The sequence below is a fragment of the Tympanuchus pallidicinctus genome, unplaced genomic scaffold (genome assembly GCF_026119805.1).
Source record: "Tympanuchus pallidicinctus isolate F22 unplaced genomic scaffold, pur_lepc_1.0 scaffold19, whole genome shotgun sequence".
Lineage (NCBI taxonomy): Eukaryota > Metazoa > Chordata > Aves > Galliformes > Phasianidae > Tympanuchus > Tympanuchus pallidicinctus.
Window position 1 is genome coordinate 3,828,276 of NW_026294710.1, and position 27,365 is coordinate 3,855,640.

General features: G+C 42.9%; 1 long non-coding RNA gene across 1 annotated transcript; it reads right to left on the reverse strand.

Moving 5' to 3' along the window:
- On the reverse strand, positions 1–27,096 carry LOC128079530 (uncharacterized). The gene is made up of 3 exons (XR_008206197.1): positions 26,873–27,096; positions 2,218–2,283; positions 1–1,918 (listed from the first exon to the last, which is right to left on the reverse strand). It is a non-coding gene; the product is annotated as an uncharacterized LOC128079530 (long non-coding RNA).
- Between the last annotated feature and the right edge of the window lie 269 nt (positions 27,097–27,365).

Below are 27,365 nucleotides of genomic sequence, written 5' to 3' on the forward strand. Positions count from 1 at the left end.
TCTATTTGATATTCTGATAGCATAATTATCAAGCATTCAAAATTGGATAAAATCCCATTTTAATTTTTTTACACGATATTTGAAAAGGTAGTGTTTTTTCATATACTCAAAGCCTAAAAAACTTCAATGCATATTTCACAGATCATCACACAAACAAAACACATTGCAAAGACCTTGCTATTTGTGAAATGTTTTGACTCAAATAGCTGGTGATGAATAGAGACAGATATATGTGTATGTATGCATACATGTGTATATAAATACAGATTTGATGTGTGGTAGCACCTTTTTAACCAAGTATTATTTAATTTGAACTTATTTTGTAGGTATCTGAAAATAATGTGTAAGAAATGAATGCTACAAAGAGGGAAAGAAAATCAGGTTTTGGATTGTGGATGCACCCACGTGTGCTGAGGGAAAGGCAGAGGTGGCTGCTGAACAACTATCATCTTTGCAAGGTCTTGGCAAGCAGGAGTTGAGCGTGAAGACTGGAAGGCGGCCAATGTCACTGCTGTCTGCAAAAAGGGCAAGAAGGAGGAGATTGCACAAAGAGGTTGTGGAGTCTCCTTCTTTGGTGATATTCAAGACCCCTCTGGACCCCTGCCTGTGTGATCTTTAGCAAGAGGTTGGACTTGATCTCTTGAGGTCCTTTCCAACCCCTGCAATTCTGTGATTCTGTTTACATATTTGACAAGATGCTGTGCACTGCCATATCCATTCTTCCATATTAGAAAAGAGTGAATTATTTTTTCTTTCATGATATAATCAGAGAAACATTTCTTACATACAGAAAACAAGATTGTGACATTTCCAAAGTTTTCAAGGAATCTGGAAGGCATATGCAGGACTTGTAAACAGTAAACACACTGAACTGGTTTTAAGAGCTGATAGATTTCAATTTGCATGCGCCCATTTAAATCCATGTATAACCTCACTATGGCAACAGCATTGCTGGAGAGAATTAACATAGAGATAGAGTTGGTATTACTTTCCTCGTTTCAGACTGCTCAAATAACAATAGCATAGAGTGGAAGTGCCCGCTGTGCCAAAAACAATAAAGTGGATGCAGAGAGACTGAGAATTCTTGGCAATAAGTAGGCTGCAATATGAAGTATTTTTAGATTTGGATTCCTTTCATTGGATGTGCAAAGGATAAAACTCCTTGGAGCAAGTTCCCAGTCTTCTTGTTCCCTTTCTGGAAAAGTGCAATTCTTGGAAGTAAGATATGCATTTGATTCCAGGAGAAATCCTTATTCCTTTTGGCTCTTTTTTGTTTGTTTGTTTGTTTGTTTGTTGTTTTAAATCAAAACTCAATACATTATACACTGACAAACTGCAAGATGTAGAGAAGTATTGGTGACAAAAGGCTTTCCTACAGCCTCCTGAGGAATCGCAGTTACCTGAGGAATTGATCTTGTTCCGTGTTTTCAGTGAAACAGCTCTCCTTCAGTCAGCAGTTCTGTGAGTTGTCATCACTGCCTCCAATGGTGCCATCTTGGATCTGGATTTTGGTGTGCTTTTTTTCAGATGGCACAGCTGGCAATTACCCCAAGGCATGAGCCTGGTCTCCAGTCCACTTTTGCAAGGATTTCATTTTCAACTCTCTACATAACAACAGCATGGCCATAGTTCTTGTTTAGGAAGGAGGATAATTTTGGTTTTGCTCTGCACAGAACCCTGCTCTTTTCCTGTTGAATTCAGTGATGAAATCCCTGTGAATTCAGTGAAAGCAGGGCTGAACCAGAAGCTCCTAACAAAGGCAACATTGTTTGATGTGGCAGGGGTCAGGATGTTGGCGATGCCTTTCCTCTTTGTGCTCACTTCCTCCCCTCATTAGGGCTGTGGCTTTTGTTTTTCCAGCTCCAGGGTGTCTGTTTGCCATTGGGCACCAGTGGTGTTTTCTGTGCTGTGGTGTCTCCTGTTGTATGAAACAGATGTTAGAGGATCCTTCAAAACATGACATCTATTGCAGGGCGATGGGATCTCTGCTCCTCCTTTAATCGTAGAATCATAGGACATCCCAAATTGGAAGGGAACTGTAAGGATCATCAAGTCCAACTCGTGTTTTAGATGCATAAAATCTAAGATTGGGCTTCTGTTACCCTCCAGGTTACATTTGCATGATTAATTGATTATTTCTGCTTTTTGTGTGTGGGATGTGTTGTTTAATGCAAGCAGTAAAAGGTAGCTTAAACCGCAAGAGGCTGTCTGAAGTACCTTTTGTCTTGTGTCCATCAGCAGTGTTTCCTACAGGCAGGATGTCAGCAAGCTTGATTTCCTGACCTGAAGTGGAAGCAAAACAGCATAAATGAAGGCTCAGAAATTGAGAATTAAGGAATGTATCCATACCTCAAATCTGGCAAGAGGCCCCCTGAGAAGCTCTAAGCTGTTGCTGCAGAGAGCTGATGAAGGCACCAACACCTTATCAAGGAGGTACAGGCACCCCAGGGACTACAGGGGACAGAGAGGCAGCCAGTGTTGAAAGGATGGTGGGTATTTTGTCAGGATCTGCCTTCAAAGTGTACATTTTTAAGTTGTGGTACATAATGATACTGGTTTTGCAGGCTGAACTATTAAAATGAATTACTGCCTATTTTCATTCTTTATAATTACTGTAAAAGTTAGAGAGATATATTTGTTCCAAATTAAATTTTATTCTCATACTCAAGTACGTGTTTAGATTAATTCTACCTGAAGTAGATAAACTGCTTTGATTTTATGAAGCAATCTGGTCAAATTTCCCAACTGGGTATCTTAAAAAGAGAAATCTGAAACATCAAATGTGCTGGCTGTCCACTGATGAGGAGACCTTTCCCCTACAGGGAAATCTGTATTTCATATTGTCCATTCCACATTTCAAAAGCACTTCAGCTATAAATTGCAAAGATATTGCTCAAATACATGTTTGATTACCTCTAGTATTTCTGAGGCTCTCAAAGTTGGCAGACTCATAGCAGCCAGCATTATGGAGCCCTTCTATTGTACTCTGCCTTGGGAGAGCTGAGGAAACTGTGTGAAAACAGTGTGTATGAAGGGGTGAGAGATATAAACTAACTCCATTTGTGGTATCTGAAGATTTCTCTTGCTTTAGAACTTCTCCTGGGAAAGCTGCAAAAATTCAACCTTGGTTGAATTAGGAACCCATAAACCTCATTTATCTGAATTTACATACAGAAAAGAAGTAGTATGATAAAAGAGAGTTTTAACTGTTCACCCCCCTCTGCAAATATAAACACAGCTTTTCCTATGTTTACGCAGAACTGCCTACAAAGGCCCTATGATGCAGGAAAGGGACACCCAAAGCCAGAGCCCAGCTCTGCCAGGGCTGAACACTTCGGCCGATTCCGCTGCTGCAGCGTGCGCAGCGATGGGGAGCGCTCTGCAGAGCAGCACATCTGTAGTCATGGAAGGCAAATCCAGGGCAGCGATTGAGTAGGAAGAGCTTTGGTCAGAAGAACGAGTTGAGCAGTCAGGGAGAAGGATGCACAATTATTAGGAACGAGAATGAAATACTGCCTGAGCAGCAAGGATGAGTCAATGGGATAACTACCAGAAATTTACAGAAGTATTAGTACAATCATGAGATGGTCTTTATTAGAGCAGAGAGAATGCAGTGGAGGAGCCAGAAATAAGCTCCAGGTTAAGAACTGTAATGATGGAGAATTTGCTGGAGTTTTAATACTGGTGGAGGAAAACATGAATTTAGTTTTAAGATATTGGGAGACCTCGCAGAATAGGGCAAGGGAAAGATGTGAATCTGGCCACTTGTTCACAACTGCTGGTGCAGATGTGTTATTGTAACTGGTGAAAAGGATGTAGATAAGCAGATATAAAAGGAAAGCAGGATAGCATCTCCATCAAGTATAACCCTGAAAGAGAAAACAAACAAATGGGATAACAGGAAGAAAGTTTCAATGGGCAAGGATACACCTGGCTGTTGAAGGTGAGGGAAAGGTAGAGAAAAATGAGAGCAGCTCTTGTTCTTAGTAAAGAGGGGCTGTTTCTGTGCAATGGAGAGTGAGAAGTTGGTGAGAGTGAGAAAACAAAATCAACATGCTGGAACCAGAAGCCTTAAGGTTTTGAGAAGCCTGGGGGAGAGCAAACAGCAGGCAAGGATAGAGGTGGAGCAGGGCAGGCAGCTGGAATGCCCTGGACTCTGAGGGAGAGAGAAAGAAACCCATTAACAAACTGGTTAGTGAGAAGCTTGAGGTGGGCAATGGCAGGGTGGGCACATGAGCTGCAGAATTAAAGCTGGGGAAGGAGATTGCATTGGAAGCTGAGCAGAAGAGAAGATGGTGATTGGTGCTCACACACAGCCTTTTCTCTTCACATCTGAATGTGCCTGTTTCTGTCAACTCAAATTAAGAGATCTCATTATCCAGATGATGGGTGGATGCTGATACATAGACCTCAGGAGCACAGAGTCTGTAGAAAAAACTAATCTGTGGGTTGGTGGCCAAAATTTTGAATTTAGGGCTTATTTTGCCCTAAAAAAAAAGCAGTGTGGTCCTAAACAGAATTAATCTTCCACTCCATCTTTCTGATGCTGTTGTGATGAAAGTGATGGATGTGATGGATGCATCTCTGCATCCATCTCCATCTGTCACAAGTGCACGTGGAGGAGTGATGTTTAGGGCAGGTCTCCCTCCCTGCTGGCTGCCAAAGCTGGTGCATGAAAGACATGGTGCATGGGACAGAAAGCAAGTGAGAGAAGGAACAACTGCATAGTCTGAGGCTGGTGTGATGTTTGAAGACTAGGAAACTAGTAGCATTTATTTCATATGGGCCCCCTTTGAAGGCAACATAATTGCTTGAGATGACCTAACATGGTCATCCAAAGGCATCCCTGTCCATGGCAGAAGGTATTGCAGCCAGATCTGTGAAGATCCTTTCAACCCAAACCACTCTGTGACACTGTGATTCTATATCCAGCCACCCAGCAAGCTGTGAGCTGGCTGGAATGGGACAGTTAGTGATGTATGGACAAGAAATTCATAGGGTCACAGTGGTTCTGGAGGCTTAATGTCTCCCTCTGAGCAACAAGTATTAGCAAAGACCACGTTTATTTGCTGACCTCATCATGATGCTTTGTGTCAGTGAATGTATTTTCAGCGTCTAAATGTGGTGCTCAGTTGGGCAGGTTTCCATGGACTGGCCAAGCCTGTCACCACATGTGGGACATACACACCCAGCTGTGGCTCTTGCTGTTCCTCTCTGGGCTTGGCAAGGTGAATGTTCTACGTGGCAAAGCTTCCCTAGCTCCTCTGTAGGATCCTCCTCATTGCAAACCCTGCATCCATGTCTGAGGCTGAGCAGGTACTCTGAGCAGGTTCCACTTGGTGGTATGAGATCTCTCTGCTTCTCACAGTGCTCCGTGCTCAACACAGCTCATTGCCACCTCTCTGCCTTGCCACTGCTGTGGCTGATGTGGAGACTGCCCACATCACTGCCTGCAGCGGGGCTCAGCCAGTGCTCATGATGCTGAGATAAGATCTGCTTATCACTTGTCTGTGCTCAGTGTATAAATATTAAGAGGAATATGTAAAAGAATCTCCTGAGAGCCACTTTATAGTGATATTACTACAAATAAGTTATTGTCCTTTTATGGCTGAGGGAGAGATCTTGTATTTTACAGTGCATTGTATAACCTCTCTTATTTCTCTGGCGCTGGGAGTAGCCAGCAAATATCTATTCATAACAAAGAGGACAGCATTGGGATCACTGTGTAACAGGAGAAAGAAGGATGGTGGAAGGCTGATTTATGGTTGCTCAAACAAAAGTTTTATCTGTTCTCTCAGAGGCAGACTGCCTTGTTAAGTAAAACATACTGCTAAGTAAACAGGTGATAAATAATCTCTTTTATCGAGGCAATTTGAGCGGGTGGTATGAATTATTTCATTAAAAATACAAATAACTTTTACTGCTGATTTGACAACAAGCTCATTAATGGCTAGGTTCTATTTAATTCATCCGCAAATATCTGCTTTGGATTTACCCACTGCACACAGTATGACAGTGCTTTATCTTGAGGGATGGTTTTTGTACAACTGAGACTTGAAAAGGCAGCCAACATTTAAAAGAGCAGCAGCAGAAAAAGCCCTGGGGAATGTAGGCTAAACCGAGACATCCAAAGCAGTGTCAGATCCATGGGAAGCTCTTGGCTCCATCTCTGCCTATCAGTTTGCCTGGTACCTTCAGGCTGTTAACTCTATGTGAGGAAACATCCATAAAAGAGCCACAAACTGGGCATCCTTATCTCTGCTGTATCACAGTCCTTTCAGAGGAGCCCCAGAGGTGGCTTTAGTTGTGTGGAGGACACAGAGGGAAAGGTGGGACGGAGCTGACAGCAGAAGGCACTGGCCCCTGGTGGGTCTCATCTGTTCTGCGCCCCCTCCCCTGAACATGGGGTTGAAAGCAACAGCTGCTTGGTTTCATTCTTTGTATTTACTGAAATCCCATTTTATGAACACCCCTGGCTGGAGAAAGCATACACAACTAAAAATAACTTGGAATGAATTTAAGCCAGAATCAGCCCACCTGGCAGTTCCAAACACAGCTATCTCCTGTTCCTTCCTTCCTTCCTCCCCTTCTGCCTCTCTGGCTAAGTTTAACCAGTGTTCAGGTGTCTTCCTGTACTGTGAAGATGAAGCAACCACTCTTTTCTCAAACCAGAGTGGTTTGATTGCTGGGGCTGATGTTCTTTTGAAGCATAGCAGGGTGATGCTAATGAGCTGCAAAGCTTCCCTTCCAAACCTTAGCAGTCCAGACAGAGGTGGTGAGATGGGGTGCACTATTTGGCTGCCTGGCTTGAACTGCAGCCATGTCATCATGGTGTGCATGGACGGACCTGGTGGCCAACACCAAAATCACCATAAGTATTAAACACATGTTGCGGGTAACAGAGAGTCCCATCCTGGGGCCTCTACCTTCCCTTTACTCCTTCCAGCTTCACTTGGAATCTCAGCAGTGACCAGTTGAGCTACAACTGCCTGAAAGGAGATTTTGAGGCGAGGTGGCAGTTGGCCTCTTCTCCAGGTAATAGTGATAGGATAAGAGGGAATGGTCTTAAGTTGAGCTAGGGGAGGTTCAGTTTGGATATTCAGAAAAATTTGTTCTTAGAAAGAGTGGTCAGGTGCTGAAACAGTCTTCCCATGGAGGTGGTGGAGGCACTGCCCATGGAGGTGTTCAAGAAATGTGGGGACGTGGCACTGAGGGACGTGGTTAGCGGGCATGGTGGGCATGGATTGGTGGCTGGACTATGCGATCTTAGTGGTCTTTTCCAACCTTCATGATTCTATGATTCCTTCCATCACAGCTGAAGGGAAATAAACATATGTAGACACTGGAATGGTTTTATTTAGCTAGACTTTTTCTCCTGTAAAGTGTTTACCTCGTGTTCCTTTGAAAGAACATCTTCAACAAAGTTAAACCAAACATAGCCCTGAAGGAGAGATGGAATAGAGCTGCTCAGCCAGTCTTGCCTCTGGAAGCAGAGGATCCAGTCGCCAGCTATGGGCATTTTCCAGAGATGGCACTGGCTGCAGGCAGTTGTCTCTCAGCTTCTTCACCAATTCTTATGTGGACCTGAGCACATCACCTAAACTACTACCTTCTGCAATTCCATTTGTGAAATAAGAGTAAAGATGCCCACTTTTCTGAATAGCTTCTGGATCTACAGAAGAAAGACACCTGATGTATGATGTCTGAATATATAATCAGGACCAACAAGGCAGCCTGAAGGCCAGCTCCCAAGTCTTCGATGTGTTCATTCTGTCATTCCTCTGAGGACATGCTGCTGCCCTTGTGCACAGGCTGGTGATTGGAGCTGTGTGGGATATGGGGGGTTCCCATGCAGACACCACCACCCCACACTGCTCTGGAGGCCATCTCACATTCTGTTTGGACTGAAAATGGCGTTGCACGGTGTTAGCTCCAAGTTTCATCACATGTTTCACTTTTTTGGCAAGGTGAATGTGCTCTGTGGCAAAGCGTGCCCAGCTCCTCTGTAGGCTTCTCATTGCAAACGCTGTATCCACAGCTGAGGCTGAGCATGTTCATACCCAGAACATTTCTTCAAACAGCCTTCATGTGAATTATGTCTGTGTTCTCTTTATTCCTTGTGTTCATAGTTCCATAAAATTCGCAATTGATTTCCTACAGCATGAGATGCTCATTTTAAGTCCATGGCTGCTGGCTATGTGTAGAGACTGTTGCTTTAGTATTTCCTCTGTTGCTTTTCTCACCTGTGTGATTGGATTTGTTGAACATCAGCATCACTGTTATTGTGTCTTTTGAAAGTTTATATTGCTCTCAACCTGCTTTGATTTGATTCTTGATAGCTCAATAATTCCTCATGACTATAGAGAAGAAATTATTGCTATTTCCATTAGGGGCTTGTTAATAAATTGAACTAGCCCTGGAGGAGGCCAGTCACTGGGCAAGGTTCAAATCTCCCATCCACACCAATTCTTTACCACCTTTCCCTTATTCTTACTGTTATAAAATGCTCCTCTTTTTTTCAATGCACGTAATTTTCTTACTGAGCACAGACTGAAAGGGTTTGGTATTATTTAATAAGATTTTTTAACAGGACTGAGGCTTTCAGCTGGGATTTGAAAACTATCACAGTTAACATGAATGGCTAGGGTAAATGCTGAAGCCTGAATAGGCAAAGAACACATAGAAAAGGAAGTGTTTTCAAATCTTCTGGGCTTGCAATTCATCCCAGATACAGTAGGAGCCAGCAGAAGCAGCTGCAGATCCATTAGTCATTGTCTTTGGGCACTCATGGGGGATGGTGGCATTTCAGAGGATTGGAAAAAATATGCATATGCATACACACAAACAGTTTATCCATAAAAATATCTTCAGAAAGAAGAGAAGGAAGGTTTTGGATAATTACAGAGCAGTCTGCCAAGCTTCAGTTCTAAGAAAAGTACTAGAAGAAATTAGAGTATAGGAAAAAAGGGAAAAAAAAAAAAGATAAGCAATAGCCAGCACATACCTGTAAAGAACATACAAAGTCAGACCAATTTAATTGATTTCTGAGAAAGAGACCTCGTTGGTAGGAAAAAATCGGTTGACTTAACATTTCTTGTAACAATTCTCCACAGATTCATTTATACTCTGATGAACAGGCAACACATCTCATAGCTATAGTTCTTTCTAGCCTAATTACATTGAGCAGGTATATGCTCTGCCTCTGCCCTGTCAGACTATCTCTCTATGTAACATATAGTCTGGTCATTGCCCCTATGCCCTCAGATCATCTTGCACATCTAAATACAGCTCTTCTTATGACTGAAGCTTTCTTTGATCTACCCTTAGATCTTCGTCTTGAATCTTAGCTTGCCACTTTTCATTCATTCTCTCCTCTTTGGCAACTTTCTCCTTGAAAAATGAGAGACAGTCTGGTTTAATAGATGATATGCAGACTGCTGGAGCTGATGAGCCTCTAGTCTGTCCTGAGCCCTGATGCCAATAGAAACAGTCTGTTTTTAGAAATTCTCTTTGAAATCCAGACTTAGCGACCGCAACCAGTGCAAGAGGCTGTATAGGCATCCCTTGGGATCCGCATTTTAGTCATACAGCCCATATGCTGTAGGTAAACCTACAGAACTGCCAAGTTTAGCCTTGGGATTCAAAACCAGTATGTAGCAGAAAACTGTGGAGAAGAAAGTCTGCAGAAATTTCTTCTCATGAAAATTTTTGTATGACATGTATCATAGAATTGTTGAATCACAGAATCATAAAATGGTTTGGGTTGGAAGGGACCTTAAAGCCCACCCAGTCCCAACCCCCTGCCATGGGCACGTCTCACCAGCTCAGGCTGCCCAGGCCCCATCCAACTTGACCTTGAATGCCTCCAGGGATGGGACACCCACAGGTTCTCTGGGCAGCTCTGCCAGGGCCTCACCACCCTCTGAGTAAAGAATTCCCTCCTAGCATCTAATCTGAATCTGTACTAGTGAACATAACAGAGTCTTGGTACAGATCTGGGCACTTGCCTGCAACCATCCCAGCTATTTAGCTTCTGACATACTGCCTGGCATGATTCTGGTCTCTGCCAGCTGGCAGTCCACAGGCTATTCCCAGCCCCACTTTGGAGACAGCAGTAAGCCTGAAACTCTTCTGTATATGCAATATGAATGGGGATAAAGGAATGTAACTAAATGGATGTGCTCTCTGCCATGCCATTTGTCCTTATGGCAAAAGGACAAGTCCCAGCCCAATTTAATTTACCAGTATAAGCAAAGAGATTGCACAAATACTGTGCAAGGACTTGCTCATTGACCGAGAGGTAACTGGTTAAGAGGTCTTTAGCTATAGCACAGTACAACACTGCTCCAGATTTCCTGGACCCAGAAGGCCACTAGTGAAGTTCATCATCAGTATTCTATCCCTCACTGACGCTCACAGTGACAAAAAAAATTGGTTCAACCGATAACACTAAAGCATAAGGACAAGTAACCCGCAACAAAGATAAAACATGGGGAAGCTGGAAAATATAGATCCTAATGAGGATTATATTCCCTGTGTCCCTTGCCAAAATAAATAGCTGCTTGAATTCAATGGGATGGCATCCCTTTTTGGGTTATTGTGGAAATCTCCAGCTCTTCAAACCACTTGGAAAAAAGAAAGCTAAAGATTGAGTCTATTCGCTGGAATTCATGGGGCAAATGTGAATCTGATTCTGGTCACATCTTGTCTTCTCTGAGCTGTCAGGGACTGACTGCAGGTTTGCTGGTGTCTTGGTGGCACATATTACCAGATTTTGCAAATAATACTGCACTGTGCCATTTTCTAGGAAGACACTTCCTCCATATAACAGGATTTGCTCTTCTGTAGCAGAAAATTTATTGGTCTGCTATGTCAGTCTTCCTCACATTTCGCCCTATTCCAATTTATCCTTCCTTTTCTGTTGGAGTGGGAGCCGTCATGTGGAAGACCTGTGAACCCACAGCATTTGGCTGCACTATGGAAGGGCTGGACCACACATTTCAATAATTTAGACCCCAAGAAACTCATTATTATATATATAATTAGTATTGATATTCTACATCAAGAAGCCCTGACGCTGGATCTCCTCTACGGTTCAGGGAAGACATTTATTTTGGGATTCTGAATGAAGCCTCAGGTTTTCTTCCTAGTGAATGAAGCTGCAAGTTTTCCTCCTACTCCTGTAACCAGAGATGTTGAATACACCTGCGTGTTTTTTCTGTTGTTTCAGATAGTTCTGTTCAGTTTTCCAAGATACTCAAAGTTGATCCGTTTCACAGAATCACAGAATCACAGAATTGTAGGGGTTGGAAGGGACCTCCAGAGATCACTGAGTCCAACCCCTCTGCCAAAGCAGGTTCCCTACAGCAGGTCGCACAGGTAGGCATCCAGGCAGGTCTTGAACATCTCCAGAGAAGGAGACTCCACCACCTCCCTGGGCAGCCTGTTCCAGTGCTCCGTCACCTCACTGTAAAGAAGTTCTTGCGCACATTTATGCTGAACTTCCTATGCTGCAGTTTCCGGCCGTTTCCCCTTGTCCTGTCTCCACTCACCACTGAAAAGAGTCCGGCCTCGCCATTCTGCCCCCCACACCTTAGATATTTATAGACCTGGCCACGCTCTTTTTAATGCACCCCAGGATGCCATTGGCCCTCTTGGCCACAAGGGCACACTGCTGGCTCATGGCCAACCTGTCGTCCACCAGGACACCCAGGTCCCTCTCCGCAGAGCTCCCCTCCAGCAGCTCATCCCCCAACCTGTACCGGTGCATGCAATTATTCCTCCCCAGATGCAAGACTCTACACTTGCTTTTGTTGAACCTCATCCGGTTTTAACTGCCCAGCTCTCCAGCTCTCCAGCCTGTCCAGGTCTCGCTGAATGGCAGCACAGCCTTCAGGCGTGTCAGCCAATCCTCCCAACTTTGTATCATCAGCAAACTTGCTGAGGGTGGCCATTATCCCCTCATCAAGGTCATTGATGAAGATGTTGAACAAGACCGGACCCAGCACCGACCCCTGAGGAACACCACTGCTTACAGGCCTCCAACCAGACTCTGCACCGCCAACGACGACCCTCTGCGCTCTGCCAGTCAGCCAGTTCTCAACCCACCTCGCTGTCCACTCATCTATCCCATACTTCCTCAGCTTTGTTATAAGGATGTCGTGGGGAACAGTATCAAATGCCTTGCTGAAATCAAGGTAGACTACATCCAACTGCTCTTCTCCCATCCACCCAGCCAGAGACAACATCATAGAAGGCTACCAGATTGGTCAAGCACGACCTCTCCCTGGTGAACCCGTGCTGACTACTCTTGATAACCTCCTTTTCTTGCAGTTGTCTGGAGATGACATCTAGTACAAGCTGTTCCATCACCTTTCCAGGGACAGAGGTGAGGCTGACTGGCCTATAATTGCCTGGATCTTCCTTCTTGCCCTTTTTGAAGACCAGAGTGACAGCATGTAATGATGCTCATGGTGCAGGACCATCTTCTCTTGGGAGAAGCAAAATATTTGTTTATAAATATCAAAAGGGAGGTGGGAGGTAATTGGATGAGGCCAGGCTCTTCTCAATAGTGTGTAGCAATAGGATAAGGAGTACTGGCCTAAAACTTGTACATAGGAAGCTCCGTACTAACACGTGGAAGAGCTTCATTATGATAAAGGTGACAAAGCACTGGAACAGGTTGTTCAGAAGAGGTTGTGGAGTCTCCTTCTATGGAGATATTCAAGACTTGTCTGGACACTTATCTATGCAACTTATTGTAGGGTACCTGCTTTATCAGGAGGTTGGACTCAATGATCTCGAGGTCCCTTCCAACCCCTGCGATTTTGTGATTCACAGCAAGATCTGTGTTTTTTTTTTCTGTTAGTTTGAATAGATCTGATTTGCTTTGGTAGACATTTATTCTGCTGAGGTGTACTGCCAGAACTGAAGGACACAAGATTGCCCATTAGCTTGGCTAGGGTCAATTTTGGACACCTAGATCTTATTTCAGGGCTTCACAGTGCCCCATGTGTCCTTTCAGAGCACTGAAAATTAACCCTTCCTTGTGCATGGTTGGCTGATGTCCCTGTCCACTTGAAGCAACCTGAAACAAACCATGAGGCAATTCTGAATATCTGGGGTATTGTCCACGGTCACTAAGGAAGGGTTGATAAATGGATGGTATTTAGGACATGGTGATCCATATATAAATTCACTTTCTTTTATTTTTTTCTTCTTTACAGCAGTCTGGTGTCTTCGTGGACTCAGACTGAAACAGTCTATGGGCTTATAAATGCACACTAACATTGATCACAACTGGCATACTGTGGTATAAAATGCTAATACTTACAAGGTCTCAAATGCTTAAAAGGCATATCCATACAGAGATCGGGTACACGTGTATGACATTTTTAGAGAAACACTGATGAGTCAGAGAATAGACCTACCAGTGACTTCAGCAAGGCTTTGGCATCATTCCACACAACAGTTTTGTAAACAAGCTAATAAAATATAGGTTTGATAAGTTTAAATCTTGTGGAAAATTGTCCTCAAAGGACAGCTGTCAATGATCCACAGTCAGACTTATAAGTCTTATGGAATAGATTTTCTATGAGCCGGTTTCAGGCCACACAGAAGCCAATGTATCCATTAATGGTCTTGACACAGAAATAGACCATACCCTCACTAATGCTGTGGATGATCAAAGCTGAAAGAGAAGAGAAATGCAAACACTTTAAAAGGCAGGATTAGGGTTGAAAAAGTTCCCAACCACTTACAGCAAGAACCTAAAATAAATAGCCAATAATCCCATAAGGATAAGGGAAAAGTATGATGTATATGGAGAGTAATAGGTGACTACACAAATACAAATTGGGCAGCTGCCTAAGCAGCAGCTCTGCAGAGGTGGAGCTGGTGATTCAAGGTGAATATGAGTCATAGGTTTTGTGCTGCTATGAAGGAAGACAGATGCCCCACTCAGATATGTAAAGAGGAGTCATATGTAATTTGCAGTCAGTATTTCTCCCTTTATTTTATTCATATCTTCAAAACTACCACAGTTTTATCCATTTTGGGGCATCATATTTCACCACGCCAGCTGGACAGTGCTCCATGGAAGGCAAGGATATTTTTTTTTTGCCTGGAGATAAAGAAACTAGTCTGAAAGGAACATAAATATTTGTATTGATTCATATAGAAAAGATAGGGCTGAAGGGGGGAAAAAGGTATGGTAATGCTCTTCAGATTATGATAACAGATTGCTACACAGGGAAGGGGGCCTAATTGCTTATGTGCCAAGTATAGGGCGGCAAGTCTCATGGAAAGACTTTGGGACAAACTTAAGGATAAGTAAGTTCTGGCCTGGAGGACCTGCAGCATTTTTAGGAATAGACTGTAAACCTGTGCTGAAGTTATGAAATGAGATGAGATGGCCTCTCTGCTCCCTGCTACTCCTGTCAGAAATGATTCCACAATCTTGTGATCATTTTTTAAATTCAGTATGCGGAATTTATGTCAGTCCATGTTCTACCTGATTTGTTAACTTATTTATTATTTCTCCAATATTCTTCTCGTAAAATTATCCCTCCCATGTGCTCTGATGGCCTTATCTGTCTTTGCTATCCTTCTCTTTTACCTTTCATATACTTAGTTTTCCTCACAACAACACCAGGAACAGCAACGTTCACATTCAAAGTACATGTTTTCACCTTCTGATATTTAAGCCTGCAAAGGTGAATAATTGGTTTTTGCTCCTTCTTATTCTTCTTTGCAATTTTGGAAGGGAGATGGGTTGTGTCCTGTCTGACAGGCATCTTTCTCTCGTTCACATAGGCTGAAATCTGCACAGTAGGGACCTAAACAAAAATGTGGTTAACAACATCACAAACAAAGGGTAAGAAAGAAAATATATTACAAAACTGGGATTATTCTAAAGATTTATGCCAGTTTTCACTTCAAGTTAGACATTTAAATAAGAGACTTGAGTGGCAAGCCTAGCTGGCTCCATGCAGTCATCCAAGACAGAGAAGCATTTCTGGCATATGATTAATTCTGACCAACACCCAAGTTGCCTGCTGGTGTTGCCAACCTCAGAACCCAAGGAAGATGAGGCTGCTGGCCAGGGGCCACAGTAGCTGGCTGGGTGGTGGGCAGGTGCTACAGGAGTAGCAATCATGAGCAGGAGGCAATTAATAAATTACCTAGCAAAAGGGACAACAAGTTGTTAAGGGAATGTCAATCAATTTTTTCTGAGATTATGGGAAGATATTTGCAGCAACTGCCTTTTTTTACAGTTCTATACATGGCTGTAATATGTTCCAGGAATCTCATTTTGAGTGCTCTGCTTTTGTTGACCTTAATTTGGTTAATGTTAAATTTTTACAGATTTTGGTCAGATAACAAATTAACTTTATCTGAAGAAAATAACTTGGTGAAGCTGTGTGCAAATCCTGCTTTTTTGGTGAGCAGTATCTCCTCTCCCTTGCTTGACCCTTAGCTGTAATTCTTCCTACAGATGATCCAGGTTGGTTGGAGAGCTCCTTCCTGCCTGGCTCAGACAGCTGGATAATTTCAGTTTTCCACTTGAGAAGCAAGAAATTCCAACCACAAGTCCCTGTGATTCACCTCTCAACTTTGTGTCACACCTGCTGCTTGATCTTTCATAAAAAATGCGGGCTTTTTCATTTGAGGAAAGGGCTGCATGCCCTGGCTGAACTGACAGAGCCCTCCAATCATCAGCCAGGACCAAAGAAATCATTTTCCTCTTCTCTAAGCCATGTTTCTGGCACCTCCCTATTGACCTTTCCTTTCCTATTGCATAAACCTTATCTTTGCTCACAAGTCCTTTCTCAAGACCAGTGCTTCTTATCATCTCCTGTCCACCACCCACCATCCCGTTGTCACATTTTCCAGCAAACACTTTGACTGTCAGCCATGGCCAGCACTACTGGGGGGAGCTCCCCAAAGTCACCTCCATGAATCCCTTGGTAAACCATCCTGAGACAACAGCCACACCAGGCTGAGCCCACTGCCTCAGGTGTGCACGATGGTTTGTCCTTGTTCTCCTCTATTAGTCAATGCTTGCCCATTCTGGTGCTATATTTAAATGGTGAGCACACCCTGTCCTTTCATTTTGTGATTGCACAGTGTCTCATATAATGGCGTATGGCTTCATGACTTGTGCTGTTAGGAATGGATGCAAAATAAGTAAATAATATTAATGCTAATAAGAGCCTTTCCTTACTTCCTGCTTTTGTCTTCCTTTTCTTTGTTTCTTTCATCTTCACTGTTATATTTGTGTTTATATTACTTAAATAAAAGAACTACTCAATGCAGCTTGTGTTTTTTAACTTCCCAAGAGAACATTCGCTTCTTTGTCCAAAGTTACAAAACCTGAGTATTGAATCAACCAACATGGAAGCTGGTTTTAATCAAATATTTTACCTTGGTGGGCCTTGCTGCTGTTTAGGAAAATAATCCACTTCTGTCTCCACAGAAGCCTGTGTTCTCTTTTGAATCCAATTCTTGATTCATTTGATTTTCTGCTTAGTTTGATCAGTACCTCAAAGAACAGCTCTTTTGTATTAAATAATAAAGTAGCTTACACCTTTCTGTTTGATCACTTTAAGAACCACTCCTGAATAATTTACTGGAAAACATCCTCACTTTTCCACAGACACATCACTAGACATGACATGCAAAATATAGGATATTTACAGCTATGGCAGGCTAATTTTTGTATTTTTCTTGCAAACAGTAAATTTATTTTTGTGTTTAAGTCATCCCCTAGCTATTTCTATATCTGAGAAAAAATCCACTAAGTGGTTTTGGATAGACACTTGGATTCTGAAGTGTGTCAGAGAGAAAATCTCTGTATTTTACATGACAGTCTGGTCAGTGATATTGATGCAGTAGAAGACTCACATGTAATTACTCATTTTGGCATGCTGAACCTGTCCCTGCTTTCCTAGAGAATGCTCTGAGCAGCAGCTCAGGGAGACAGCTGACCGCAGTGTTCTTCTGAAGTCTTCCTCAGGATGGGACATTGCAAAATCCTTTACTAATTTTACTGTTGTTTATTATAGCAAGATATAACATTTTAATAAAGCTCAACTTTTTTGGTGTTGTCTTATTTAGCAAAAACTGTCACTAGAAGCCTGGACTTAAGAAATCAAAAGAAAATACACACATTTTAGGCATAAAATACCAGATTGTCATTAAATAACGGGGAATTTCAGCTTCTGGTGTGTCTGGGCAGCAGCCTGATGGAAAGGATGGGATTGGATTTTTAGTGCAAGCAACACGGTCCCCATTTGTATGTTCAGTGCATTCCAGAGAATTAATGGCTCTGAAAATGACCTACTAAAATGGTAAGAGTTATCTACATATTCCATTTATTTTATAATAGCTGTTAATCTTACACAGCTCATTTTGATAAAGCAGATCATCAGATCCTGATTTTTCCGTGCTTAATTTAAACTGTAATTAACTGTGCATTATACATGTAAATTGTGATGCAGAATTCTCTAAAAGTAAATGAGGATGGAAATACAGTCCAAAAACAAGTGTAAAAAATTGAATTGCTAAATTCCTACCCAAGTGGGAAAAGAGCACCAGATTGTGTTATAGAAACAGAATAGCTAGAAAACATAACAAGCCAACCATTTGCAATGTGTTCCCAGGTACAACATGAGGACGAAAGGGAGATAGCAATGTAAGGAGCAATGCCACCCAAGTTTCCTGCCCAGTTGTGTCCCTTCTGGGCAAAGCTTATTTAATGAAGTCCGGCTGCTTCCATAGTTCAAAATGCAGAAAAACTGGAGAGATGATGTAAATGTCAATGGGAAGGCCATGGCGCTGCATTGCCTGGTGAAAGGAACAGGTATATACAGCTTAAATACTCACTTAGGCTGACTAAATATGTCATGTTGACCCTTGGTTCAACCCTCTCTCTGAAGCTTAGTAGAACCAGACATACAAATAATGGCTTTTTCTTATGCCAGCAGACACACTTGCGTAGCTGGGCAATACTCTGGCTCTAGGAACTCATCTGGTTTGAAACAAACAAACCCTCCATTCCTACCATAGCACTCTTTCCACTGAAACCAGGATGAGCCAGTATTTATTTTTGAAAGTTGACCAATAAACAGCCATGTTGGAGCTTGCAAAACTTCTTGGTGTGTAATTATTACTGCCCTGTGACTACTGTATTCCTGTGCAATGGACACTCATTGAACATAGTTCAATGCAATATTTGATAAGTTAAGAGAACACTTTTCTTTGTTAGAAAGGCTTCTTATTGGATTCCAGTACTAAAAGCTCCTTTACATGTTTAAAGAATAAATCTCTTACATTGCTAAAAAACAAGTCTAAAATGATTACTTGGTTTATATGTCTAGGGTAATCAAACAGAAGTCATTTTAAACGCATTCTACATCACTGCATAGCTTGCAATAAAGTAATTTTTTCTATTTTTTGAGGGAAAATCATAAAAGATGCTATCAAGTTTGGTGATACATGGCAAATTTCTTGGCACAACCAATGAAAAGCAAAAAACCATTTCATTGGATTATACCTGAAAATCCTTAGTAATAAGGTCACAGATGTGAGAAAGTGAGATGTCCAAAGCAACTCTTGACAGATTTACAGGTTTGTCATGTGTAGAGTAAGGAAAACTCTTCATGAGAGCAAACTCCAGGTGCCTACAGTAGGTAGCATGAACACAGCCATTGTCTTGACAATCTGGGGAGACCCCTATGTCTGTTCTGCACCTGATCTCTGTACAAAGAAAACTTCACCCTGCAGTTAGAGCAGGGTTGCTCTAACTCAATTCAACTCTCATAGATGCTAGGACATAAGGCAGAGGTCATTTGCCCCTAACTAATCCTATTGTAGATCAGTACTTCTAATGCGATCCACCTGCTGATCTGTAAGGTCATTTCTTCAGTCCCTCATGTCCTGCAAAGTCATTCTTCAAGTCAACATCTTCATTAGAGACCTGGGTGAAGGGGTAAAGTCCACCCTCAGCAAATTTGCAGATACAGAGCTGGGAGGAGTGGCTGACACAGCAGAAGGCTGTGTTGCCATTACTTCAAAAAGACCTGGAAAGTTGGACAGAGAGGAACCTGATGAGGTTTAGCAAGGCCTAGTGTAGTCTTGTACCTGGGGAGGAATAACCTCATGCATCAGTACAGATTAGAGGATGACCTACTGGACCTCTGCAGAGAAGGATCTACGTGTCCCAGTGGACAACAGGTTGGCCAAGAACCTGCTGTGTGCCCTTGTGGACAACAAGGCTGATAGTATCCTGGGGTGCATTTAAAAGAGTGTGATCAGCAAGTTGAGGGAGGTGATCCTCCTCCACTACTCTTCCCTGGTGAGGCCACATCTGAAGTACTGTGCCCAGTTCCAGGCTCTCCTGTTCAAAAAAGACAGGGATCTCTTAGAAAGAGTCTAGAGGTAGGCCACAAAGATGATGAAGGGCCTGGAGCATCTCCTGTATGAAGAAGGGCTTGGAGACCTAGGGCTGTTCAGTCTGGGGAAAAGAAGACTGAGAGGGGATCTGATCAATGTTTATAAGTATCTAAATGGAGGTGGGAGGCAAATGTATGAGATCAGGCTTTTCTTGGTGCTATGTAGTGATAGGACAAGGAATAAAGGCCAAAAACTGGAACATAGGAAGTTCCATAGAAACATGCAGAAGAACTTCTTTATGGTAAGATTGAAGGAGCCCTGGAACAGATTGCCCAGAAAGGTTGTGGAGTTTCCTTCCTTGGAGATGTTCAAGACCCTGGCTGGATGCCTAACAATGCGATCAATTGCAGGGTACCTGCTTTAGTAGAGAGGTTGGACTTGATGATCTGGAGGTCCCTTCCAACCCCTGCAATTCTGTGATTCTGATTCTCTGGCCATTGGGCAAATTCTGTTGTTCTGTTTTGTTAGGGTGGGCCAATGAATTCTGTCTTCTTTTCTCTACTTTTGTTCAGTTATTGGTAGCTGTGTACTCGAAATTCATACATTCACAGAATGGTTTGAGTTGGAAGAGACTGTTAAAGGTCATCTAGTCCAACTCCCCTGCAATAAACAGGGACACCTACAGCTAGAGCAGGTCCTCAGAGCTCTCTCCATCCAGACCTTGAATGTCTCCAAGGACGGGGCACCTGCTTCTCTTTGGGGAACCTGTTCCACTGCCTCACCACACTTTATTGTAAAAAAAATACTTAATTATTTTATCAAATCTAAATCTCCACTTTTTTTTTTGTTTGAAACTTTTCCTCTTGTCCCGTCACAACAGACCTTGCTGAAGAGTCTGTCCCCTTCCTTCTTACAGCCCCTCTCTCACCTTGTTGTCATAGGGGAAATGTTCCATCCTTGAGATCTCTTTTGTAGCCTCCTCTGGGCCAACAATTGTTATTGTTCTTTATCTCATCATTTTATTATGAGTATTTTGGTACAGATCTCTAACTGAAAGTTGTTTATATGGTGTTTGATAAACCTATTGCTTCTCCATAGTCCACAGTTTGTGAAGACATTATCTGTGTTAAACCAAGCAGCCCTTCCCTTGCCTGCCTGAACCTTGCATCACAGGCAGGGTCACAAGGGCTCTGAGACACATTGTCCAAGTCAATAAACATGACAACAATGGCAGCAGTTACTCTTGCTAGAACAATGGTGCCACGTAAAGTCATATTTATTTTCATGGCCTTTGTTTGCAACCTGTTGATTATAAGACTTTACTGTTTTGCTCTTCTGACTAAGCTGTTTGCCTTTTGTTGTATCTCATCTGCACATGAACAGATGAACAGATATCCCCAACAAACCCAGGCTGCCAAACACCCCCTGGGACTCCAGTCCCTGTGCCAGATATTTGTTGCATAGCAGTACACAGCACTGCAGGGAGATGATGTCCCTTTGACTATGCCAACAGTGACATCAAAGCAATCATTTAATTTCTGGCATACTGAGAACACTTTGAAGAATGTAAATGGTTTTACAATGAAATCTGTAAATTTTCAGCATCTTGCCATCAAATGCTTTCTTAAAGTCACTGAAGTGTGAAAGTTGCCATTAGTTTCTTTGTTCATTATTATTATGTAGTGTGAACACATGGTCAATGAAGGAACTACTAGGAAGTAAACCAACACACCATACTTAGTGTCATGGTAATTTCTCTTCAGAATAATTGTACAAGACCCCTTCTTGGACCATGATGCACTTCCAGTTGCTTCAATGACTTAAAAATCTCTTAGGCAATTCTGTCATAGTGTATTTCCCCTTTTTCTTTGAGGTGTGTTTTAGTGCTTGTGCTCTACTGTAGTTTCATTCTTCGTATCATTTGAGTAGAAATGCACTTGTTTTCCCATCTGACAGTATTTATAGCTCTGCAATTTGCCCTTGGAAGTTTTCAGTTTGCATTAGATAGTCTTTGTGAATAACCAGCTCTTTTCACTGGAGTTCTTACTTGAAGTACCACATTCAGTCCTCTTTCAGTTGTGGGACTATTTTAGTACACGAGAGAAGTAGTCCATGATGCACACTGACACAGCCTGCCCTTCCCTTTGTTTCTGTGCTTGTTGCAATTTTCTTCTCTTTCCTTCCTTTGGAAAGTCCCAACAAATTCCAAGCCATATCAGGGAATGTGCTTCTGATGGTTCTCCACGTCAGTCTACGTGATTGGAAAGGCGTTCAAAGTCCTTCCAGATGGAAAATTCATTTGAAGGAGTAAAAGTTGGCAACCATCCCATGATGCTTCCTATTACATGACTAAACCATTGACTTTGGTGATCCCTTTTCATGAGCCTTTTAATCAGAAAAAACAGTAATTTCAATAGCCTCTTTGACCATAACATTGAATCCTTCATAATCAGATGCAGTTAAAAGTGGAAAGATTAATCTTGCTCTAAGGATGAAATACTTGAAATGTATAAAATATTTATTTTCCTTTGCTTCAAGAGAGTGATGTGGAAAAATCTTGATCAGAGATCTTTTTTTTTTTTTTTTTTCTTCTTTGCGGACTACTATCAGAAGTACTGATTTGTTTTATATGTAAAACAGGAACTCATGCAATATAGCTTATGCGATTATACACATTTGCAAATAAAAGAAGTGATACGATAAGATGACCATTTGTAAATCACTGTGGAGTAGTCATCATCTCCAGTTTTATTAATATTAGAACAACACCAAAACCTGTCTGAGCTGCTTTAATTGATATTAAGCTACATGAGTGACAAAACTGATTGCTAATGCTGGAGAACAACTGCTTGTGTGAACACTTTCGGAAGACTAGTAATGCCAAGCCACTAAAAATGGCGGGAAAGTGCTCTACATAACCAATCTTTGCTTCATGTCGCGGGATAATGATGGCTTGCTTCTTTGTGTAATTAATTCATGTTTGTTTCATTAAAGCCGGAATCATTCTGTCATTATTTGTCAGTTTCTAACACTGTGTCTTAGGGTGGTACCTGCACTTTGATAAAAATCTCCACGCATGAACTGAGACTCTTGTGAGGGCACCGTCAAGAAAGCTGCCAGGCTGACCCAGATTAAACTTGGCTTGAAAGCCTCTTGGAGAGCACAGTGGAGTGCACTGCCCTTGTGACAGACACCTGGAAAACAGCTGCCTCATGCCACCCAAGAACAAAGTTGTTTACAAACCGTACAAGACACATCACACAGGGCTTTAACCCTGTACAGCTAGAGGTGTAAGACAATAGCATGCACTGACTTTTCCACACTGAGAATGAAGAAACTCCTCCACTTGTTAAGTGCTGTGAACCAACAGGCCAATTGACTGCTCTGGTAAATCCAAGTACTGTCATAGCAGCAGGTGAGGAGCACAGAGGTATGGGTTAACAGGTTCCTCCAAAGCCAAGCACATAAATAACTTCATTGAAATACAGCAATGTATCAGATATCCCTTTGCTTTCAATACTAAAGATAAACAAAGGCCCCACTGTCACCAAATCACAAGAGCTTGCTGGGCTTGATGCTATTTTTTGCTGAGTTCCTTAAGAATTAGAGGATAGCTGGCAATTCTGTTTGCAAATACATGCACTCCTGTTGGACTTTGGAAGTATGAAAGACTGGAAAAGCCATGGCTGTTCTGCATGTGAAGGGAAGACAAATGAGCTCTAAAACTACCAGACAGTATTTTTGCTGTCTCCTGTTTAGGAAATTTTCTGTTACAGAGATGTACAGAGCTGAAAACCTCTATTAAAATGTGTTTGGTATCCAGTCCCAACTTCTGCATCTAGTATGGTCCACCTAGAATAGAAAGTGGCCACCAGAAGGAAGCTGTGCAGACAGGCACTGCTTGATGCATTGGGAAGTCCTGTCCTTCTCCTCGTTGTTTAAAAGATCAGCAGCAGCAATCTGCGTGCCTTGCTTGGCAGCCATCCCATAGCACAAGAACAGTGTGTGATAGACTCTCTAGCTTTTAGGCTTGTGTGACTACATCTTAGGCTTTATAACAGCAGTATTTCACGCTGTCTTCCATGGTTTATAGTTACAATGGCACTGTGGGTGAAATACTAGGCATAGTCTTTTCAAGAGACTAAGCAAACCTTCAGAGATGATCTTAGATTTTAAGCTCTCCATCTATAAGATGTATGAACTGTTCCAAAGAGGAATGAGTTTTGAACCTTTGCTCTCAGATAGATCTTGTTTTCATATGTGGAATTCCAAAAGCAATGACAGATTAGAAAGAAACTTGTGCCAAAGTTGCTGAAGCATTTAATAGAGCCTGAGGAAGCCAACGTCAATCTTTCCTCTGTCCAGGATTACTTTAACAGAATCACACAATCTCCTCAAGCCCTCTCTATGGCTCACGTGAAATGAAATCTAATCTAAGTAAGGTAATCTGTCGGCGTTAAATTACGTTTAACCTAAATTGTTAACAGTTGTTTATTCTCCACGTTATAATTACATTGGCTACAAAGAGGATCAAGTCAACAGTGTGGAGGAGACGTCAGTGGGGTGACTGGGACTGACAGGCAGCTGCACCAATCCCCGCATCGCAGGCTGGGGGGGCTGCACACGTATGTCCAGAAATTGCTGCAGAGGATGGCTTGGCTCAGCTCTCGCTGCTATTTAAAGGCACATGAGCTGCATGTTAAATTGGGCATTAGTATTGGCCTGGCTCACCGACTCACAGCTGGTTTGGCAGCACTGTACGGCAGTGTCATTGGGGGGTTGAAGACAAAATGAAGTCAGTGCCTGTAAGTGCAGAAATTTTAGGTCATTAGGGGCTAACTGCTGCTTCTCCTCTTGAGATGACTCCCTAAACTTGAACGGCATTAGCAAACTAAGGGCACAGTTTGCCACTGTGCTTTGAATTGCCAAGAAATGCCTGGTTTCTTCCTTGAAGAGCATTCCAGGTAAACCTCTGGAATTTCTGTGTAAAATAAGGAGTGTTTGAATTTTGGGGATTTGCCTGTTTCCAGCCTGAACACCCAGCTGGATGCCCATTGTCAGCATCTACCCTCGCACTGCAGGAGGTGGCTGAATTTTATAGCAATTTTCCTTCAGAGTATTACAGGGAGAAAAAAAGAAAAAAAAAAAAAGAATCTGTTAAATCCATACACTCTATCTAAAACATCTATCAGCTCACTAGCAAACTATTACCAAAAAGGTTTTAAATGCAAATGAGTGGGAGAGGAACCATAGCATAAAGAAACTAAAGCAAATTACATGGGACTGGTGCCATTCCCTGGCACTGGGGCCAGCTGGAAAGGAGCAGCCCACATCCATAGTGTTAACCTCTCCTGCTCTCCAGAACAGGATGATTGCATAGAAACTGGTGCTGGGAGGCCACAGTGCTGCTGAACCCTTCCAGAAATGGCACAGGACAGAGCTAGTTGGCACAGGACAATGTGCTGAGAACTATGCTGCAAATTTCACAGCAGGGAGCGTGGGGAGCACTGTGGGGCAGAATCACAGAATCACAGAATCACAGAATCACCTGGGTTGGAAGGGACCTCAAGGATCATGTAGTTCCTACCCCCTTGCCTAGCAGGGCCACCAAACGTACACATTCAGATCAGGTTGCCCAGGACCCCGTCCAACCTGGCCTTGAACACGTCATCCCAGTGCTCTCAAACCTTGGGGCATTAAGATAGGCAAAGAACTGCAGCCTCTGCTAGGGACAAGAAGAAGAATCTCAGAGGCAAAGAGAGTACTCCACCCTTCTGTGGAGGTTGGGAGCACATGAAAATGTGACATGTAAGAGGTGTCCTTTGCCCTGGAAGCCTTGCTGGCACAAGTTGAGCTCTTGTGCCATGGGGTGGGTGTGCACCTCCTGATGTGTGTGTTTCTGCCAGACAGAAGTTATCTATTTATTTGTTTATAAGTATAGGTTTCCAATTACTTTTGTGGGGTTGTAAGGCTTTTCCTGTAACTGCAATGCTCCTTCATGTTACGCACTCTGAAGTTTCTAATACATACTTTCACCTCAGCCTTTTCTAATACAGTTTTGTGTCTTTGAATTTCATTTCATGATGAAAGATTTCAAGCATGATTCCTAAAGAAGACAGCCACAATACTTACTGTGACTGGAAGATATCAGTACTCAGTTATTTAAACCAAAAGCTAGCAATTAGAAGAAAGACCCAGGCAAGAGGATTCACAGCTTCTGTTAGAGGATTCATCCCTAAATCAGTGCAGTGCAAAGCAGCCTGGCCAGGCTGGCCACGGAAATGGGGCTGTGGTTTTGTAATGCAATGTGATCAGGGGTAGTGCTGGTTTAAATTATTCTCACTATCGTTTGTTCCCATCACAGAGCTGACATTTCTTGGCAGGATTTTTTAAATAGGATCGGTTCCCTAATCCAGTTCAAAGTGCAGTCCTACAGACAGTTGTGCTGTCACAACTGAATGGGCTGGAGACCAGCAGGCAGGAGACAAGAGATGGAGAGTGGGAGCCAGGGAAGGCATCAGATATGAGCCTGCGCTGAGCTTATAGCTGTTTTCTATTCCTAATGCCTGCTGCTCCTTGCTTTCTGCTCCTCCTATGGATGAAAGCCAAATCCAAGGAGATAGCTCAGGGTTTCTTGGCTCTCCATTGTGTGTTTTCTATCCACCTTCCTTCCTCCTCAGCTCTCACTGAGTGCTTGTGTGGACAACCCCATGATGCCTTACTGCTCTGGCAAAGCAGCACTGAGACTTCCTCTTTGCAAGCAATAATCACTCATAAGGCAGGATGTGTTTTCACAGCAAGTGCCAGCTTAATTTGCCTATATAAAGACTGGCAGATCTGGCCAATGTACCAATGCAACCCTTTGAGAATTACAGAATTGTCTGAATTGGAAGGGATCCTTAAAGGAACCCTAGTCCAACTCCCCTGCAATAATCAGGGACATCTCCAGATGATAGTACCCATTCCAGCAGGACTTCCATGATCGTTCAATTTACGTAATACGTCAGTAAAAAAATTAACTGCTCTCAGATGGTTAATGCAGTTAACAACAGTGATGAAAGGGGAATAACTCAGAGTAGAACAGAAGGAACAGATTAGGGAGTACTCCTTCACTGAGATGTTTTCAGCTTGGTTGGGCCTAATGAAAATCACACGAGAGTACTTAAGGACAAGGCTGAAGCAATCACAGAGGTGTCTGCAGACAAAACCAGCTCACGGGCATCTGTGGTTGAATTATCCTGTTTGGAGATTATCTGTGCCACATATGCAGAGATGGCTGGGTCTGACATGGCTCATTAGCACGAGCATCACATGAATGAAACACTGCAGATTCCAGGTTCACATTGGGTCTGGAAGTAATCCAACAGCCTCCATTCAGGACAAGGCAAAGGCCTGCTCTCAGAAAGCCCATCTGGACACGAACAGACTGTGTATACCTGTACCTTTGTCATTCCCTACCGAGCTCCAGGAGACTCACCAATGTGAGGGAAGAGGGGGAGGTTGTTTCAATCCCACTGCTATAGCCAACTGTCCAACACGAGTCCAAAATAAGTCCAACTAATCTGAATAATTCCAGAAAAAGATCTTGATGATCTCTGCACTGTATTGCCACAGCCCTGTGTGCTTCTCTATATCCATCAGCCAGAGTGCCTCCACCCTCCTGGGGCCTTAGCAAGGGGCTGACAGCATTCTGGAGGATTTGTGAAGCTGCAGAAGAGAGGAAAAGGGAAAGGTTAAAAGGAAGGAAAGGAAGAGCTGGTATGGGTCAGATCAAACTGAACCTAAGAGCTGCAGGCAGGGTGGCCTCGCTCACAGCCCTGCTGGCACAGCCCCTGGCCAGGAGCAGGATGAGGTCCAGAAGTGCCACCTCCGTGGCCACTCCCCACCAACTGCCCTGGAGCAGGGGCAAGCCCAGCAGTGCCTGTTGGACTGTGCCTGGAAGAAAAAAACTCCAGTATGAAGCAGCAGCT